The following is a 12,534-nucleotide window of genomic DNA, read 5'->3' as shown; positions in this document are numbered from 1 at the left end:
AGGTGAACTCATTCCAAACCATGAACAGAGCCTTGGGGAGCAGGTAGCTCTGCTTATGGTGCTGATTGCTGCAAGGAAACTCTGTATATACAGGGGAGTTCAAGTGTGTGAGTCACACAAGTTATAACAAGTGCTAGCTGATTCATCTCACACTTCCATTGTGCTCATCCATCAGGGGTGTCCACCTTGCTCTGCAGCTGGTTTCAGTTACCTCATCAGATAAAGGTGATTCAAACAAATGTGAGATACTTTCTAAAAATGATGTTAAACAAATGCAGTTAAAAAAAACCAACACATCAAAACTCTTTCAAAAAGTTCCGAACTGCAACCTGACACGAGTTGTTTGTAATATGTTTTGGTTGAGTTGCCTTTTTCTCATTGTTACTTATTCTTTTATCATGTTTGATTGAATTGCCTTTATCTTGTCGTTAATTTTTCCTGTTACAAATTGTGTGACTCACGCACTTGAAATCCCCTGTATATACAAAGTTTCCCGGCAGAAATCAGAGCACTGTAAGTAGAATAGCCTGCTCCCTGAGGTTTTATTCAGGATGCTGAACGAACCCCCACCTGTCAATTGGCATGTGGTTGTCTGAGCAGAGCGTCAGTGCTGTAGAAGTGTCCATCAGAGAGTTGGCCAGCAAAGAGCTGGTTACAGCAGACAATTGGTGGTGGACAGTTGTCCTAGATGTGACTGTAAGACTTCTGCAAAGCTTAAATTGAAGTAACAATGTTGAAAACTTTGGGAAAGTACTGCTGCATCAGTCAGTGTTTCACAAAAGATCCAAGTAGCAGTGAACAAGGAAGACTACTTTTGTTGGAAATAGGTTCTGCAATTAAGTTAATATCTGAGATCAGGAAAATAAATTCAGAACAAATGGAAACAAGAATGTATTGTTTGAAGAAGGAATACATGATCATAGTGGTTCCAAAGGCAGAAACAGTTCTAGGGTGAATAAGGCTAGATTTGTACAACCTTTCACAGTAAATGATGGCAAAGGAAGATGTCCTTTATTTTGATGTAGCTGGCACTTGAAGATTCAGTACAGAAACATACAATATCTGAAACTTCAATGCCTGTTCAATCTGAGAAGCTAGACACTATTGGTAGCTACTAGACTTTCTTTTTTAAAAAAAATCTAGAGTTAGACTCTTCTGAAAAAAAAAAAATACCCTTTGATTTCTGACATGCTGTAGCAATTCCCAGAATATAGACATGTCTGCTAAGACCTGGCTATCTCACACTAAAATCTCACCGGAGAGATGCGGAGTGAGGTGTTTCTGATAGCAGATAAATTGTACAGATCCTAGCTAAACATCATAAAAGTTTTCTCAATAGAAATAGGTATACATAGTCACAAGTTCTCAAGGTGAAACACAAATTCTTGTTAGATGTTAAGCCTGCAGAGCAAGATACGTGCCTGGCTGAAGGAAATGAAGGTACTGAAAATAATGGGACTGCTCTTGACTTTACACAAACCTAATGTCTGAAAGAAACGTGCTCAAGTACTGGGACTGACACAAAGTGTTTATGCCAAAATTTATCAAGCAAGGGAAACTCCCCTGGCAGTTGCAGCAGCACAGATGAGGACTGAAAAAATACCAGAGCTTGAATTCACACTTTCATTACAGACCTTCAATGTGACAAAAAGAGTGTTAGAAACTGTGATTTAGTTTAATTAAAGAAGTTGTTCATCATAAAATAGTGCATGGCAACAGAAACTTTTTGGAAACATTCAAATAAAGTAAGAAACATAAAATATAAAGAGCTGAAATCTGAAAACCAGAAGCAATCAAAGCAGAATATAATCTGAGTATTTTCTAACGAGTAACACTATCATATCTATGTGGGGTGAGAAGTTGGGGGATTCTGAACCAAGCAATCTAAGTAAGTAAATAATTTTAAAAAAAACCCAACCCAAACTCAAATGGGCCAAAATACTTATCAAATTATTTATTGTGTATCACAGGAAGTATTTTTGAAACCAAGCAGACACATGTTACAGAAGAAAAAGACATCATCTTCTCAAAGTTCAAGAAAAGGTGAAGGCAACAAGAAGTGAGTCAACCATTTTGACCATTAACACTTGAGAATAACAATGCAATCAGAATGTACTGGGAAAGGAAAACCCCAGGGCATGAGTTGACCAGCTGGTTATTATTCTGGTTTTATATATCTTAAGAAACTCTATTTTGTACTGAGTATTAGCTGTTACAGAAAGAAATGTGGAGGTCAATTCACTTTCAAAACCCACTGCTGCACAGTGCAGAGGCTGACACTTCTTCATCACAGTCACATGGACCCAGGGCAGGGAGCAGCCTGGACTGAGTGACTGCAGAGCAGCTCATTAGTTCAGCACAACTGCCACTAGAACTGAGCTCTGCCTCAGCAATAATAGCAGGCATGAGGAACGTTTTCATAGGTGCTATCCTAAATTATCCTTTCTCTTTTTCTCCTTCAAGTCCATGATCCTACAATTGCCTCTCCCACTTAAGCTAATGACAGCTTCACTTTACAATGATAAATTTCTCAAAAAAATTTCAAAGCCTCCACAAGCTTGTCTGACATGCAAATTAATTCCTTCCTTCTATAAGTCACAATGGCTTAACCAAAAAGAAGAAAACACTTGCATTTTCTTCCTCCTGGTCTCCCCATTATTTATCCCAGTTTGTCTCATTTGTTACATATGCTGCTACCAAGTGCAGCTCTCCCTGCTCTTAGTAAAATGCCCCATATGGGCTAAAAATTGCTGAAGCAACAAAAAGATTGGGAGAAGTCTGCACACCAGCAAGCTGAGTGGCTATCTTGCTATCTAGCTCCTACCCTGGTTTCTTCTTTCTGTGTCTGTGTTTGAAATCTCACTTCATAAAGTTACCTGAATTTAAAAAAGGTTACCCACAATATAAAGTATTTGTTTGCCTTTTGCATGTGCTGTACGGGGGAGAGCGGAAACTGTTCCATTACTCTGGATATTAAGCAACTGGGTTCATTCTGTATACTGAAGACAGGATGAGATGTAATAGGCTTATCTTATGATGAAGAATAAAACATGCTGTTAAAAGGTTTTTATATATGTATATATTTCATATTTAGGTAGGCTTTCTGATGCAGAGGGAGAAAACAACTATTTACCTCTGTTTATTTCAAAGTTAAGTATAGGAGACAAAATAGCAACAAAGACACACTGAGTAATTTTCTCTCAAGGTCAAATTTAATCAATGAGAAATCAGGTTTGTATCAGGAAAACAAAAGCTTATGTAAGCAACATAAGTGCAAAGAAGGACCACAGATGAGCTCTTTTACATTGGAGTAAGCAGAGATACACAAACGGCGCTCTTAGATTCACAGAAAAAAACATTTCCCAGAAATTGCTATTAGATCCTGACCTTCTGTTAGGGCAAACCAGCGTGTGATTTTGTGCTTAAGAGACCATCAAACGAAGCAACACAGAAAGCATTAGCTTCTCAAAAAAAGCTATGTTAGTACCCAGTAATCTACCAACATTCAAAAACCTGGCTGGGCTGCATGCAGAAAGTACCCGGTGGTACCTGTGGGTAGCCAGCCTACCCAGCTGGCTCTGCAAGGCTGCAAGCAGTGTGCAACAGTAGAGGTGTTACTTGCCTGCACTCATTTGCAAGAAACAGGTGATTTTGAACACTATATTGGTTTCTAAGCTGTTTCAACATTTACTTTCTTTTCTTTTTAAATTACAACAGAAAACCTCTGAAAAATACTTCACATATACCCCCCATTTTGAGTTCTCATTACAATGAAAAAAGGGAAGTCCTTTTCTCTGTAAAACATAAAGAAAAAGATTTCTATACTGGTTTTCAGTTTGGCAGGCACCGTTGAACTTAAGAAATTTGTTGGTGACATGTACGGTGGAATTGAATGCACCCTCAGAAAGTTTGCTGATGACACCAAGCTGTGTGGTTTGGTCAACACACTGAAGGAAAGGGAGGCCATCCAGAGGGACCAAGTGCAAGGTCCTGCACCTAGGTCGAGGCAACCCCAAGCACAATTACAAGCTGGGTGGAGAATTAATCAAAAACAGCCCTGAGGAGAAGGACTTGGGGGTGTTGGTTGATAAGAAGCTCAACATGAGCTGGCAGTGTGCACTTGCAGCCCAGAAAGCCAATCATGTTGGGGGAAGCATCAAAAGAAGCATGGCCAGCAGGTCTAGGGAGGTGATTCTCCCCCTCTACCCCGCTCTCATGAGACCTCACCCGAAGTACTGGGTCCGGTTCTGGTGATCGCAGTACAGAAAGGACATAAGGAGATGTTAGAGTGAGTCCAGAAGAGGGCCATGAAGATGATGAGAGGGCTGGAGCACCTCTCCTACAAAGACAAGCTTGGAAAGTTGGGGTTGTTCAGCCTAGAGAAGAGAAAGTTCTGGGGAGACCTTATAGCAGCTTTCCAGTATGTGAAAAAAGTCTACATAAAAGCTGGGCAGGGACTTTTTACAAGATCATGTAGCAATAGGGCAAGGGGTAATGGATTAAAACTGGAAAGAGGGTAGGCTGGATATTAGGAAGAAATTCTTTCTTGTGGCAGTGGTAAGACACTGGAATACATTGTCCAGAGAAGCTGTGGCTACCCTTTCCCTAAAAGTGGTCAAGAACAGGTTGGATGGGGCTTTGAGGAATCTGGTCTAGTGGGAGATGTCCCTGCCCATGCAGGGGGATTGGAATTAGGTGATCTTTAAGGTCCCTTGCAATGCAAACCATTCTATGATTCCATGATACAGATCTTACTCAGAGAGAATGCAATAGCAGATTGAACAAAATAAAGAGATATAAATTCAAAGCATTGGATCCTATGCTAAACTCACAAGTCATCCTATGCTTTTACAAATAATGCATACTGTAGTTTAAGAATGCATTTAACCTTAATTTCTCATAATCAGATATATCTAATTTTCACATTTTAACTTTTTTTTAATGTCATGTTCAAATTAATCCTATTTTTAATTATTTATTTCTCAAAAACTAGGATTCTTTTTGCCTAGAATACTTAGAGAATTTATTGTTTGTCAGAGTGTTTAATTGTCTGTGAATGGACCCCATACATATGATCAAATTTAATGATTCTTCCTACATGCACTTCCCAACTGCAGACTTCATAAACCTAAAGCACATATTTTTATGGAAAAATAGGTATTTAAATGTGTTAATGTCAAATTACCATGTTTTCAAATGACAAACAAAAAAAAATATGCCAGGAGATTTCTTTGCTTTAATTCACCTTTCTTTTTCACAGTGCTGTGAAATGTAGTAATATAATAGAATTTGGCCACATTTATTTAATTAAGGTACCAACAAGATACGTTAGCATGAAATTATGCCTGTAGGGTTGCAGAAAACTTGGCATTCACAAAAGCATCTAATTTTCTGATGGCTTTTGCAGTGTCTCAGATTGCACTGACTTTAATAGGGAAGTAGGTCTGATCGATACCTCCAGTGTCTGTGTCTGAAGACACCACTTTCTTATTTATATTTAAAGAACAATGTAATGTCTCCATATCCGTATCCATAATTTTCATTATTTAAATTGCCGATCATGTTCCTGTCAGGTATTCTTTCCCTCCCATTTGAAAGAATAAATAGAAGAGATATCTAAAAAGACATTAATAATAGGGCAAGGCTAGGCTTGGGATATCTGCAAAAGTCTGACTATGGCTTTATCCATTAGGTAAAAATGAAGACAAAAGAAAGGTTAGAGTTTACCTGAATGTAAGCCATGTGTATCAACATATGAGCCACTTCAAGTACCACTGTTGCACTGAGATTATTAAGTGCTGGAAAGGAAGACAGGCTATGTGTGATCAGAAAGCTCAGCCAGCTAGGATGTGTATATAGACAAATTATAGAGAGCCAAGAGTTGTAAGGTGACAGCCTACAACTCACAAGAGTCAATTTAACACATTCAAGGACAGCCATAGGTCACAGTCACTGGAACACACTGCTATATTGCTGGTTCACACTTTGTCTTTTATGGACATTTGTATGTGGTATCACATTTCTCACTGGTCAGAAGGCATTGTGCTGGTTTTGGCTGGGATAGTGTTAATTTTCTTCCTAGTAGGTGGTATGGGGCTATGTTTTGGATTTGTGATAGTACAGGGATGTTTTAGCTATTGCTCAGCAGTGCTCACACAGAGTCAAGACCTTTTCTGCTCCTGGCACCACTCCACCGGTGAGTAGGCTGGGGGTGCACAAGAAGTTAGGAGGGGGACACATCTGGGACAGCTGACCACAACTGACTGAGTGGATAATCCATACCATATGATGTCATGCTCAGCATATAAGGCTGGAGGAAGAAGAAGGATATGAGGGGATGTCTGGAATTATTGTGTTTGTCTTCCTAAATAACCATTACATGTAACGGACCCCTGCTTTCCTGGAGATGGTTGAACACCTGCCTGCCGATGGGAAGTAATGAGTTAATTCCTTGTTTGTGTGCTTGTTAATTCTGCTTGTGTGCCTGTCTTTTTCTTTACCTGTTAAACTGTCTTTATCTCTGTCACAATCCGGTATAAAGGATACGTAGTAATTTTTTATAAATGTGATCCCAAATGGTGAAACGCAAAGGAGGTCAGATGTCATGTGCACAACAAACTTTTATTAGAGCAACACAGCAAAGGTCCCTAGAGCAGATAGGACAGGCAGGAAAACAGACAAAGAGAGGAGAAAGCAGAGAGATAGAGAACAGCAAGCAAGAACATAGTTACCACGCACGGTCCAGCGATGTCGTCTGTGAGGAAGTGGTTCCTGGTGGGGAAGTGCTTCTAATGCACCCATAGAGTTCCACATTTTTATACAGTTCTTGCCCACTGCACTCCCACTATTTTCCCTGAGTAGGGATAAACTCCTGTCTTCTCGGTGCTCGCCTGTTAAGTCCTGCAGATAGTCTTTGTTGGGATAATCGTTGAGATCTCTGCATAACAAAGAGGAGGTTGAGACAACTGGCACCACAAGGTTAGTTTATTGCAGTGGAGGTTTTGGTCCTAGGAAGCGGCTTGAGACCAGCACTCTTTATCTTGTCCTGCTAAGTTGGTGGCTTTCATGAGATATCATTTCAGGGTCTGGTTATCACTGGATATCCTGCTCCCAGTCCCAGCTGCAGATCTCCTTTTTCTCCAAGCTCAGCATGTCCCACACTAAACTCCCCAGTTCTCAGGTACACATTGCAGGAGGGGAAGCAAAATGGTTGGGTGGGTTGCTGAGACATCTCTTTAGTCCATCAACAGATGTTGTTTAACTCTCAGATGCCCCAAGACACACAACAGATATCCTGAGGGCCAGAGTCCATCACTTATCTCTTGGATTGTTCGAGACAAGCACTGTCCATTCTGAATGCCACAGTCTCAGCCCATGAGTTGTCTCAATTCTACTCTTCTGATTCTCTCCTCCATCCCAAAAGGAGAGGGAAATGAGCAAGTGCATGTGTGGGGCTTAGTTAAACTATGACAGACTTGAAGAAGGGAAACTAAACAGTACCTGTCATGGTGAGGAGAGCTTTGTAGGTATGCAAGGCTGAGACAGGCTGGGCTCTGGAGTTACAGGCAGAGTCCAGAGCAGTGATTTGTAGTCAGTGGGCACACAGCTGGGCTTGGGGTCAGGACGGAGGATCAGAGCAACAGTGCCCTGGGACAGCACATACTGACAAGCACAGGAGAGAGATCACCTGGAAAAGGAGATTTTGAAAGCAGCAGCTCTGCAATTTCCTCTACAAGAAAATATTAGTCAGAAGGACAGAATGTACTCAGAACTATAATACAGGGGAAGTGGAAGCTCTAGAGGGATTGAAGGTTTTTTCTTCTTTTTTTTATTGCATCCAGGGCCAGCCAAACAACAAGCCTCATTCAGAGAAAGGCAAGAGAAAACAGCTTAATCGGAAGCTCTCTGCATTTCCTTTGTGAACTATTTCAGGGTTTCATTTACTTTGAAATACATCAACTTCACATTAAATCAAGCAATCCAGACTGATTGTCATACTGTATTACATGTACTTTTGCCTAGAACTGATGGTTCTTCCAAAACCTTTGAATTATAGAAGGATATTTCTTTGACACCTTCTATTTTAATAGTTCCTGCTATCACCTCAGAACCATTAGAAGGTTAGGGAATTTTTGGAAAGACAGTGATAGAAAGTATTAACGCTATTGTAAGTATTTAGTTGTAGAGGTTTAATCCATTGTTCATGATATTCAGTTTTACTTTGGCTGAGAAGTATAATCACCTCACTTAGAATCACAGAATCACAAAATCATTTAGATTGGAAAAGATCACCAAGTCAAACCATGAAACTAACTCTACCAAGTCCACTGCTAAGCCATGTCCCTAAGCACCATAACTATATGACTTTTAAACACGTCCAGGATGGTGACTCCACCACTTCCCGAGGCAGCCTGTTCCAGTGCTTGACAACCCTTTCTGTGAATATTTTTTTTTCAAATATCCAGCCTAAACCTCCTCTGGTACAACCTAATGTCATTTCCTCTCATCCTATCACTTGTTACCTGGTAGAAGAGACTGGCACTTTTTCCTCTACAACCTCCTTTCAGATAGTTGTAGAGAGCAGTAAAGTCTCCCTTCAGCCTTCTTTTCTCCTGACTAAATAGCCTCAGTTCCCTCAGCTGCTCCTCCTAAGATTTATCCTTGAGATCCTTCACCAGCTTTGTTGCCCTTCTTTGTATTCACTCCAGCACCTCAGTGTCTTTCCTGTACTGAGTTGCCCAAAACTGAAGACAATACCCAAGGTGCAGCCTCACCAGTGCAAAATACTAGGGAACAATCACCTCCCTAGACCTGATGGCTACATTATTCCTCATGCAGGCCAGGATGCTGATGGCCTTCTTGACCTCTTGGGCACACTGCTACCTCATACTCAGCTGGCTGTCAATCAACACCCTCAGGTCTCTTTCTGCTGAGCAGCTTTCCAGTCACACTTTCCCAAGCCTGTAGAATTGCATGGGATTGTGGCTCAAGTGCAGGACTTGGCACTTGGCCTTGTTGAAGCCCATATTATTGGCCTCAGCCTGTCAGTCCAGCCTGCTCAGGTCCATCTGAAGAGCCTTCTTATCCTTGAGCAGATTAACACTCCCACCTAACTTGGTGTAATCTGCAGATTTACAGAGGGTGTTCTCAATCTCCTTGTCCAGGTTGTTGATAAGGATATTAAACAAGAGCAGCCCCAGCACTGAACTCTGGGGAACATCACTTGTGACCAGCTGGCAACTGGATTTAACTCCATTCACCACCACTCACTGAGCCTGGTCATCCAGCCAGTGTTTGATCCAGCAGAGGTTATGCCTGTCCAGGCCTAAGGCAGCCAGTTTCTCCATGAGAATGCTGCAGAGAACAGTATCAAAGGCTTTACTGAAGTCCAGGTGGACTACATCCACAGCCTTTCCCTCATCCACCAAGCTGGTGTCCTTGTCATGGAAGGAGATGAGGTTCATTAAGCAGGATCTGCCCTTTATGAACCCTTGCTGGCTGGGCCTGATCACCTGGTTGTCCTGTGAGTGGTCTGTGATAGCACTCAGGATTATTTGGTTCATGACCTGCGCTGGCACTAAGGTCAGACTGACAGGTCTGTAGTTCTGGATTTAGTTACAGTTTCTGTTCTAGACTTATTCCTGGTGCTGGAATGGGCTGAAAAAGGGAGAAGAACGACTATTTTGGGCCAGAATTCCTGAATAGAAAATACACTTTTGAAACTGAGAGGGAAAGGAGCTGGTTCCATTATTTTTTTTTGTCTGCTCAGTCATTCTGGTGGCTCTAACATGCAGAAACTCTACCTAGCAATAAATCTTAATGTTTCAAACAAATGTTGATCATCTTGATCTCCTCTCTGCTCCTGTGCAATGCTGATAAATGTGTGGGAAATATGACTATGAAGTCCCTTTATCCACCCCTCAAGGACACTACTGACTTTTGGAAATACTCAGGAAAGCAATCTGGGTCAATTATGAATCCCCCTTTTATCAGCAAAATGAAAAAGCAGCATGGGACAGAATCACAATCCTCCTGTATTGATACACTGGAGACCAAAATTATTCCTGAAGTGAATTCTGAATCTACAGCTATGAAATTGTTTTACTGTAATGCACAGTGTATTAGACATTAATCATAATTACTTTACCTATCAGACTCAGTGTCATCCTTGCTGCCCTTCAAGAGGAAAGATGAGCTCTAGGCCTCTGCTGCAATCTTTCATTCTCCCACAGCAGTTTTACATCTCAGGCTGCAGATGAGAACTGGCATATTCAGTAACAGAGCATACAAAACACTCCTGGGAACCAACATGTTATACCTCTTTTTGTTTTTTTTGTTATTGTTTGTTTTTTTTTATCCTTGAAAATTTACACAGTCTCACTCAAAATGCATGCAAATAAGCAAGTTTTATTGGAAAAAAAGTATTGATAGAAACAACAAATACTGCATTAGCACAAAATCCATTTACACAGCAGCAGCTTCTCCAGAAATGCAGACCCACTTAATGGTAGAAAGAAACAGGTTGCTCTAATACAGAGTTCATCCTTCCCAATGGATGAACAAAACCTGGAGCACTATTGCCAGAAAAATCCCTATCAAGGGGTGGGGGGAATGGCCCTGGAAGATCTAGGTTAAGAAAATCTTTCTCATCCCATTTACCAGAATATCACTCTTCCGACACATGCACAGTGTGCATGAGAGACAATGTAGAAGAAACAGTGATCACCTTATCAAGAACATGTAAAGTGGAGCCATCAAAGGCTTTAAAATAATAGTCACTTCTCACCTGAGTTAAAGAGAGTAATGTACTGTGGTGTCAGAAGTACCATCAATGAGCTTAAAATAAAAAGCTGCAGCACTCTGGAAAAGCAGGAAACACAGGAGCACCATCTGCAAGTCCACTTCCAGCTGTCCTGGTGGAGAGGTCACAGTATAGAAGTGTCTGACAGCCAACTGGCAGAGTTCAGTTGATGTCATTCAGTTGATGACTGTCAATTGTCCCTTTCCCCTCCTATGATCCCCCTTGCTAGCATTTCAGACTTCCTCACATTCATTAAAAAACCTGTACTTCCAATAGTTACTAGTTGTTCTACTTTCTTTCTAGTCAGCAGTAAATGTAGCTGAATTAATTTATAGATCTCTTTTCATGAATGTAAAAGCGAACAGGAAAATCAAATTATTGTCATCTTACATTTAGGTCTGAACTTGGTTCAATGATTACTCCAAAGCTTTCACTGGAAGATGCTCTGCAGTCTAGATAAACTTCTTTTGAAATTGCTGTCTCCTACACTGAGTGTATTCTTACCTTATATTATTGCAGTAAGATTTGATACCTCAAAAAATCCTGGTCATATCTGAAGCACAGCCTTCTGAGGTAGTTTGTATCAGTTGCAGAGGGTCTCACAGTAAATACTTTGTGATACCCCTGTGTCCAGACAGGTGCCAGCGGAAAACATTCCTGTGGGATCTGGTTATAGCTATAGCCTTTTTGTGCCAATGGAGCTTTGTCCAGGTGTGCTGTTTCAGCCCCATGCGATGTAGCCTGAAACACATCTCTGTGTCTGTACATTGTGACCAGTAGTTTGAAACTTTCAAACAGAATTATCCCATTCCCAGGATACAGTGATACTCTACTATTTGACTATCATGCTTTGCTGCTGCTCTCTTTATTATGTTATTCCCTCTGGTCAAAAAAATGAGTATGAATTACCTAACACCTATCTAGAAAATAGTGTTTACTTTTCTACCAATGAATACACCTCCATCTTTGATGTTTAGCCAAACTCTGTATGAAGCTAAAGTCAATGGTGAGCAATTATACAAATATTTTGGTTTGCCTTTTTACCCACATTCTTTTTGGGACATTAGCACATTCAACGGAACACAGACTACAATTTTCAGTGACATAGATTTTGTTTATCAAGTGACAATGGTATTCAGAAAGGCATCAGAAAGACTCGGTCTCTGGTTCATCTGGCAGAGTGTGTGTCTAAACCCAAAAGCCAATCACAGCAACCAACAATAACAAAAATCCAGGGTAATTTCACTCCCACTCATCACATCTGGGAAGCTTTGCTGTGTACAGAGTTTCTAGTCTGATTATTCCGCTCTTTCACAACATTTGTGTCCTGGTTTGAGCCAGGATGAAGTCAATTTTGCTTTTACGGATTTTGTTTTTCTTCAGTGAATTCTCTTGTAAGCAGCAAGTTTTCCAGCTAGTGGACTGATAACTCCTGGATGTTTATAGGTAGTACTGAGAGACCAAGGACACTTTGCTCTACTTGTTGAATCTAATGCTTTAGATACTTAAGGAGCAGAAGAGTCATATCTGCAACCCTCCCATAGGGAGGTGTTGACTAGACAGATGGCAAACCAGGCCAAATAGAGTATTCCATCCTATAATATTTACCTAGCTCTTGGTATAAAGTCAGGGATCACAGAAGCCAAGTCCCTTCCTTCTTCTTCTTCTCTTCTCTTTCGTCCATGGCCAGCCTCTGGGTAGGACTCTCTCTCTCTCTCTCTCTCTCTCTCTCT

This window comes from Chaetura pelagica, unplaced genomic scaffold, assembly GCF_000747805.2.
Source record: "Chaetura pelagica isolate M959 unplaced genomic scaffold, ChaPel_1.0 scaffold104, whole genome shotgun sequence".
NCBI lineage: Eukaryota > Metazoa > Chordata > Aves > Apodiformes > Apodidae > Chaetura > Chaetura pelagica.
This window is presented reverse-complemented; position numbering follows the sequence as displayed.